The sequence below is a fragment of the Nicotiana attenuata genome, chromosome 6 (assembly GCF_001879085.1).
Source record: "Nicotiana attenuata strain UT chromosome 6, NIATTr2, whole genome shotgun sequence".
Classification (NCBI taxonomy): Eukaryota; Viridiplantae; Streptophyta; class Magnoliopsida; order Solanales; family Solanaceae; genus Nicotiana; species Nicotiana attenuata.
This window is the reverse complement of record NC_031994.1, coordinates 11,328,496-11,337,107: the sequence shown is the minus strand read 5'-3', so window position 1 is coordinate 11,337,107 and position 8,612 is coordinate 11,328,496. Positions and strand designations below refer to the sequence as shown.

Below are 8,612 nucleotides of genomic sequence, written 5' to 3'. Positions count from 1 at the left end.
TTTATACTTGACCATTAAAAAGTCTAGAGTAGTATCTTTCTAGCAGAGAGAGTCTAAATCTTCGGCAGCATCGTTGGATGGAACTACTCAAAGACTATGATTGTTCTATTTTGTATCATCCTGGAAAAGCGAATGTGGTGGCTGATGCATTGAGCAGAAAATCTATGGGGAGTTTGGCACATATAGCCCCTGCAAAGAGACTTTTGGCCAAAGATATTCAGAGACTAGAAGATACAGGTATCAGATTTAGTGTCGGGAATTCAGAGGCATTGTTGGCTTGTGCTCAGGCTAAGTCTTCATTAGCTGAGCGCATTAAGGCCACCCAATATGAGGATGAACGATTATGCAAATACAGGGATGAGGCATTAGCTGGTAAAAGCAAGGATATGATTATTGAAAGTGATGGTGTTCTTCGAATGGGTGACAGGCTATGTGTAGCAGACGTAAATGGGTTGAGACATGCTATTCTTAAAGAAGCTCACAACACTAAATACACTATACATCCTGGATTCACAAAAATGTACCATGACCTGAAGCAATTTTATTGGTGGGAAGGTATGAAGAAAGATGTTGCTAACTTTGTTTCTAGTTGTTTGACTTGTCAGCAGGTCAAGGCTGAGCATCAGCGACCCGCAGGACTACTACAACAAATTGAGATTCCAGAGTGGAAATGGGAAAGAACTACTATGGATTTTGTCACCGGGCTACCACAAACCCTTAGAGGTTATGATTCGGTATGGGTGATTGTAGATCGACTGACGAAATCAGCACACTTTTTGCTGGTGAAGACTACATATGGTGGAGTCAGGTATGCACAGATATTTATGAACGAAATTGTCCGACTTCACGGAGTTCCAGTATCCATCATCTCTGATAAAGGATCACAATTCACTTCACGCTTTTGGAAATCTTTTCAAGAAGCATTGGGTACACGAGTAGATCTTAGTACTGCATTTCATCCACAGACAGACGGGCAGTCTGAACGTACTATTCAGATCTTGGAGGATATGTTGAGAGCTTGCATTCTTGAGTTTGGAGGTAGTTGGGACACTTATCTACCGTTAGCTGAATTTGCTTACAACAATAGCTTCCAGTCCAGTATTCAAATGGCACCGTACGAAGCATTGTATGGTAGAAGATGTCGTTCTCCTATCGGATGGTTTGAAGCTGGTGAGACTAACTTATTGGGACCCGACCTAGTACAAGAAGCTATGGACAAGGTCCAGTTGATCAGACAGAGATTGCTTACAGCTCAAAGTAGACAAAAGTCTTATGTTGATAAGAGAAGAAGAGATTTAGTGTTCACAATTGGAGACAAAGTGTTCCTACGAGTCTCTCCTATGAAAGGTGTGATGCGATTTGGGAAAAGAGGCAAGCTGAGCCCCAGGGTTATAGGACCTTATGAGATACTAGACCGAGTGGGAGCGGTGGCTTATCGTTTGGCACTTCCTCCTGAGTTGTCCTTTATTCATCCAGTTTTTCATGTCTCAATGCTAAGGAAATGTATATCAGACTAATCTCAGGTGCTTGAAGCACCAACTATACCGCTTGATGAGAAGTTGTCTTGCGAGGAAGAGCCGACGGTAATTGTTGATAGGCAAGTAAGAAAGCTACGGTCAAAGGAAATTATGTTCGTTAAAGTTTTATGGAGAAATCATACCGTTGAAGAAGCTACTTGGGAGGTAGAAAAAGATATGCAAGCGAAGTATCCCCATTTATTTCAGTCTAGAGGTACGTACTTGAGTTAAATTCGGGGACCGAATTTCATAAGGTGGGGAGGGTGTAATACCATTTTAAATGAGGTCATATGGGGTATTTAGTAAATAATTTAAGTTTTCTTTAAAAAAAAAGAAGAAAAAAATGAACTAACATTTAAAAAAAAAAGAATTAACAAAAAAAATTGGGGGAACCTAACCTAATTAAAAGATGGGCAAAGGCCCACTGGAACGGCAAAACAAAAAAAAAAGAGGGGAAAAGGAAAAAGGGGAAAAGGGAATTGCAGCAAAGTTGCGGCAAAGAAGAAGTAGAAGCTAAAGCATAGAAAGAAAAAAAACCATAGGGGAGAAAGCAACGAAGCTTAAGGTTCCAAAGTAGGGGGAAATCAAGTACAGTTCCATAGCTGTTAGTAACCTGGTGCTTCAATATTATTATTCTCAACCATTGTATTTCTAAATTCAAGGTAAATCTTATTATTCCATTGATACGAGTCTCTTTGATTTATCATGGTTTCAGTTAGATAGTGATACTAGTAACTCAGTGAGTTCCAATTGATTTGGATGCAAGAATGTTCATGAACAAGAAATCAATTTTTTTATATATATTTGATGGATTAGTTGGGGAAAAAAATCAGATTATTATTTAGAATAATATGGAGATAGCAACAAAAAACTTAATCAATTGATTATATTTTTAACAAGTTATTAAGAGGATACAAGATGTAAACTTATTATTACTAATTCTGCAAATTCCTTCTATGATTTAGTAAAGGAGTAGTACAAAGATATTAAGTTTGGAAGAACAAATTAGCCATAGATAGTTATTTTCCATATTTTTATATAAAGATGATTCATAGTCTAATGAATGTGGTAAAGTGGAAACAAAATGTCGGTTATAAGCGGAAAAAAACATCTACTGAAAGTGAGATAGATTATAAAGTTCAAGAGTGAACACTAGATTTATATTGATTTATAGATTGTACACAAATTGAGCATTTGGATCGATAAGAAGTCGAGTTCTGGCTAGTTGGTATGAAGAGGTGAGTAGTAATCTTAACGCAATTTGCGTTTTCATAACCTGCATGGTTTATATATTATTTTAAAAATAAATGTGTTACCGAATGTTTGAAATTGCATGTGGGACAAGTCCTTTACTTGATATGGTACCGAACAGTTTACTTGAGATGTTTACCGGTTAATCTAAATGTTTTCACCGTTACTAGATATGTTTTACCGTTACTTGAGATGTTACAGTTATTTAAATTATTATCACCGTTACTAGACATGTTTTACTATTACTTGAGACATGATTTCCATTACCGAAATAAAATTACAAGATTTGATAAGAAATGATATTCCCTTTTATTATTTTGAAAATGCTTTTGTACGAGTATTTACTGTTTACAAGAAAGAGCATAAATGTGAGGAGACTTTGAAGGATCCCGTAGCTAATGGCGGGTTCGTTAGACCTGGTGCGCCTTGTATTTACCGATTACAGAGTACAGTTATAGCCCTCACGAATGGGAAGGTAGAACTAGCATACCGTTACCGATTTCCCTCGAGTAGGGACTACCGTTATATATGACTTCTCGCAAAGAAGTCCACAGTTATACCGATTATATGATCCGTTCGTTGAAATCTCCCAAAATGTGAATACTGATATTATACAGTGGTTAACAAGCTTATTACATAATTGTTAATTATGTTATACTACAAGAAAAGCGTGATGAGACTGAAATTTTTTTTATTGTTTCAGAAAGGGCATTTTTATGTTATTTTCTGTTTGAGATACTAGCATATTTTCTGACTCCCTAAATAAAAACGGTTATGGTTAAGTGTTATTACTCACTGAGCTAGCGACTCATTCCCCGCCAATTTTTTTACAGAGACAGCAGCTGACGCGGGCGAGGATTTCGTTAATTAGAGCGCACAGGTTGATAGTTCTTGGTGAGCCTCGCACTTGTTCGCGTGGGCGGAGATTTTATTATATTGTTATACTCTTTTTTTTGAACTCTTAGAGTCGCTCCATAGTCATTAATTTAGTGCCATGAGTATTCTTTTGTTATTATAGTCTTATATTGAGTATCGTTCTCATTTATCAAAGTGGAGATAAATTAGTATTTCTAGTGGTTACTTGGTGGTTTAGTTATAGCGGAGACTTGTATTGGTTAATTGACAAGTTGTCAATTATTTGGTATGATATTAGGATGTTTGGTTGCTGATTTGAGACAGGAAATTTTTGGGATAGTCCAAAAACAGGGAAAACTCTGTCCGATTTTTTGTAAAATACCGACGAGGCTTACTTGGGGGCACTTGCTCCTAGGTGCCGGTCATGATCCTAAATTGGGTCGTGACACTTTAGTAGTCAACTCACACATAATTTATACCTGAGTCTTATTTCTTGTTACTAAGTGAGTGTTTGGACATAAGAAGTAAAATTTCAGAAAAGAATGGTAAAATAATTCAAGTGAAAATGGTATTTGAAAATTAGAATTGTGTTTGGATATGAATATAATTTTGGGCTATTTTAGAATTTTCATGAGTGATCGTAAGTGAAAATTATGAAAAGCAGCTTTTTGGAGTTTTTCAAATTTTCGAAAAAATACCAAAATTCATCTTGCTCTACCCTCCCCACTAGTGGGATTATACCGGGTTATTGTTATTGTTGTTGCATCTTCAAGTAAAAATTAAAAAAATTCTGGCCAAACACTTATATCAAAAAAAGTTGAAAACTTTTTGAAAAATAAGTGAAATTTCTTTTACGCATTTCAATATTAGTCTTGCATACATGCATTATTTTGGGAGAAATTCAAAAATAGCCAGATTTACAAGTGGTCGTTCAAAAAATAGCCCAGTTTCAAAAGTAATCGAAATTTAGCCACTTTTCATCTAAAGATAAATCTGAGCGAAAATACTGTTCAAAACCCGAAAAATACGCCACTATATTATGCTGGAGTTCCAGCATAAGTATACTTAAACTCCAGCATATTATACTGGAGTTCCAAGATAAGTATGCCGGAACTCCAGCATAATATGATGGAGTTCCAGCATAAATACACTAGAACTCCAGCATAGTATACTGGAGTTCCAGCAAAGTATACCGGTCCAGTATAATATGTTGAAAGTTCATACACAAGTGCTCGAATCTCCAGTATATTATGCTGGAACTTTCCGTGTGTTGGAGTTCCAGCATAATATGCTGGAAGTTCATACACAGGTGCACCGAACTCCAGTATATTATGCTGGACCGGTCTCTGTTGCAACAAAATAGTGGTTATTTTTCATTGACTTGGTAAGCACTGGGTTTTTTTGAATGACCAGTCCGAAAACTGACTAGATCGTGCTGTTTTTACCATTATTTTTGTTGACCTCTTGCAAAAAGACAGATGAATTCATCTCTAAATTAATGAGCCCGTGATTGTTAGAACAAAAGAGATGTTTTTTTTTCCTTAGGTAATTATCTTTCATTTTTATCGCATTCTATCTCTATCGTATTATATTTTATTTGTCAAAATTAGTATGTTGAAGATTATTTACGACTAGTCAACTACTTCCACAGGTATCGTGAAGAAGTGGATTTTTTCCCTAACGTGCAGCCTTGTAATCTAATATTAATAAATAAATCGAAAAATACTTGGAATATTAGTTGATATAATAACCTGAAAGATATAGCAATAACCTTCAATAATAGGTGTAAAAAGAACTATATTATCACAACAGCCATTTTTGATAACTACAAAACTTTTGACAACAGTATATTGATAGTTACAAAAGAATAACTCTTAATTGCACACTATACTCATTTTACACGCAACTTTTTTTTTTTTTTTTTTGATTCGAATTTTTAAACATTAAGAAATGAAAGGTAAGCAAATAAAGACATGGCGATACAAGACCAACCTAAAGAAGTAGATGAACTACTGGTTGCCGGATAACCGCGAGGTGACGGCCGAACCCCACTGTTTCCGCCACCACCACCTTTGGAACCGCCACCAGATTTTCCACTGCCACTGCCACCGCCACCTCTTCCTCCTCCTCCTCTGCCTCCGGCTGGAGGAGCAACTGCTGATGTTAGGAGGAGAGAAATGATAGAAAGCACTAGGACAATCTTTTCGAGGTTCTTCATTCTAATTCATGCAGATTTCTAGTAGTGTTAATAATCACGTATTTTACTTAGGAGGAGGATATTTGTGAGAGAAAGTTTGGACAAGTTGTGGCTTTCGTTCTTTGTTTTATAGTGTAAAAAATGGAATTTGACAAAGTCTTGATCCTAATGTGATTGTGGTTATGTGAGTTTTTGGCAGAAAACATCCCTTATCTATGCCTTAAACTTAAACTACATCCTTAGACTATTACATTGAACAAAGAACATCCTCCAAGTAATCAAAGCTTAACAAGAAACATCATTCCGTTAGGGCTCTCTTGAAAAATTAACAGAGGTACCCATCACGTGAGTTACACATTTACAATTATCTTCTCTCTTCCCTAAGAAACGAAGATATGATGAGCTTTCCCGTGAACAAAAACATCTACAGGACTACAACGGCGTTGGAAGGCAAAGAATTAAATATATGGAGTAATAATTTTTGTCCAATATTATACAAAAACCCTTTACTCAATGAACCAGTACTTCTAGTGGTGTTTTTGAACTGTTACATGTGGACCTTTTGCGGACCTTATCACACCACCACTTATGATAACTACAAGCATTTCATCACTATGGTTGATGACTTGAGCAGAGCTACATGGACACACCTTTTGGCATACAAGAGCAATGCAATCCAAGTCATTAAAGCCTTCATTTCAATGATAGAAAACCAGTTCAAGACTACCATAAAAGCCATAAGAATAGATAATGGCTTAGAGTTTACCAATTCAGAAAGTAACACCTTTTTTCAGTCAAAAGGGATTATTCACCAAAAATTCTGCCCATACACACCACAATAGAATAGTGTGGTGGAGAGAAAACATAAGTATTTACTTGAAACAGCTAGGGCACTCTTATTCCAGTCAAAATTGCCTTTGAAATACTGGGGAGAATGTGTGCTAACAGCAACCTACATCATAATCAGACTACCCACTACATACCTTAAAAACAAATGTCCCTATGAAATCCTATACAAAAAGAAACCTTTGTACTCTCAAATGAGAAGTTTTGGCTGTTTGTGTTACCCAACAATACCTAAAGTCCATAGGTACAAGTTTGAACCTAGAGCTATTCCGCATGTTTTCATAGGCTATCCCTTTGGAGTCAAAGGGTATAAAGTCCTAAGTCTTGCTACTAAGAAGATTCAAATCTCAAGAGATGTATCTTTCCATGAAAATATTTTTCCCTTTGCAATTGTTCCAGATGTTTCTTCTTTTCCTTCTGTGCTAAAATGTGTTCCGTTTGTTGACTTTGTGGATGACACTGATAACAATGTTCAAGCTAATATAGAAAATAATCCAGATGGTTCAAGTCACATGGACAATGAACTGTCACCTGTTGGTAACAATGAAATGTCACCTGCTAGTACCACATCCACATCACCTCCTAACAGTCACATTATTGATAGTCTTCCTTTTCTAGAGTCATCTCCAGCATCAAACCTTAATGTACCAGTTTTGAGCAACTATCCTCCTCAAACAAGTAACCAGAATAATCCCTGTCTTAGGAGAACCCAAAGAGAAATCAAAACACCTGCATACTTGAATGATTATATTCATAATGTACCTAAATTGCACTCAAACAGTTGTATACCATCTTTAAATGCACTTTTGTCAAACCATCATTCTGTCTCCCCTGAGGTTTTAATCTATGGTAGTCAGTCTTTGATGCAAAGTGTCTGTCACCTTCTTCATATGAAGAAGCAACTATTAATCTTGCTTGGCATATGGCTATGACACAAGAGTTTGAGGCATTACATGGTAATAACACATGGGATCTAGTTCCACTATCAGCGGGGAAGAAAGCCATAGGCTGCAGGTGGGTGTATAAGGCAAAACATAAAGTTGATAGAAGTATTGAAAGGTTTAAGGCTCGGTTGGTAGTAAAAGGATACACACAACAAGAGGGAATTGATTACACAGAAACCTTTTCACCAGTGGTAAAGATGACCACTGTGAGAGGACTCATAGCTGTAGCAGTCAAAAAAGGGTGGAACATATTTCAGCTAGATGTTAACAATGCCTTTCTTCATGGAGATTTGAATGAAGAAGTGTTTATGGAGGTCCCTCCTGGACTAGTAGTGTCTAACCAGGACTATTCTGTAGGCTAAACAAATCTTTATATGGCTTGAAACAAGCTAGCAGGCAATGGTATGCAAAGTTGACAGAGGCACTATGTTCCAGAGGTTATGAACATTCCATGCATGACTATTCATTGTTCTACAAAAAGAATGGGGCATCTTTGGTATATGTAGCAGTGTATGTTGATGATGTGATACTTACAGGAACAGACCTAGAAGAAATAAGGCTTTTAAAGAAGTTTTTACATGATAGCTTCAAGATCAAGGATCTAGGGAGACTTCAGTACTTCCTTGGCCTTGAAATTCTTTATAAAGATGATGGAGTCATCATCTCCCAAAGAAAATTTGTCATTGATCTTCTGAAAGAGTATAACTGCCTCAGTTGTAGTTCATTATCATCTCCCCTTGATCCAAGTGTGAAGTTAAAGGCAAAAGAAGGTGCTCCCTTGTCAGATCCCAGTTGCTACAGGAAGCTAGTTGGGAAATTGAATTTTCTAACTAACACAAGAGTGTATATTGCTTTTAGTGTTCAACATCTAAGCCAGTTCATGCAAGATCCAAGGGAACCACATTTGAAAGCAGCATATCACCTATTGAGGTACTTGAAGGCTGATCCCAGCTTAGGAGTCTTCTTCTCCAAGAATGCCGATTATACAGTGAAGGCATACTG

General features: G+C 36.7%; 1 long non-coding RNA gene across 1 annotated transcript; it reads left to right on the top strand.

The window, feature by feature from the left end:
• On the top strand, nucleotides 1,296-3,641 carry LOC109228175. Its single transcript, XR_002068321.1, has 3 exons — nucleotides 1,296-2,179; nucleotides 2,692-2,755; nucleotides 3,602-3,641. It is a non-coding gene; the product is annotated as an uncharacterized LOC109228175 (long non-coding RNA).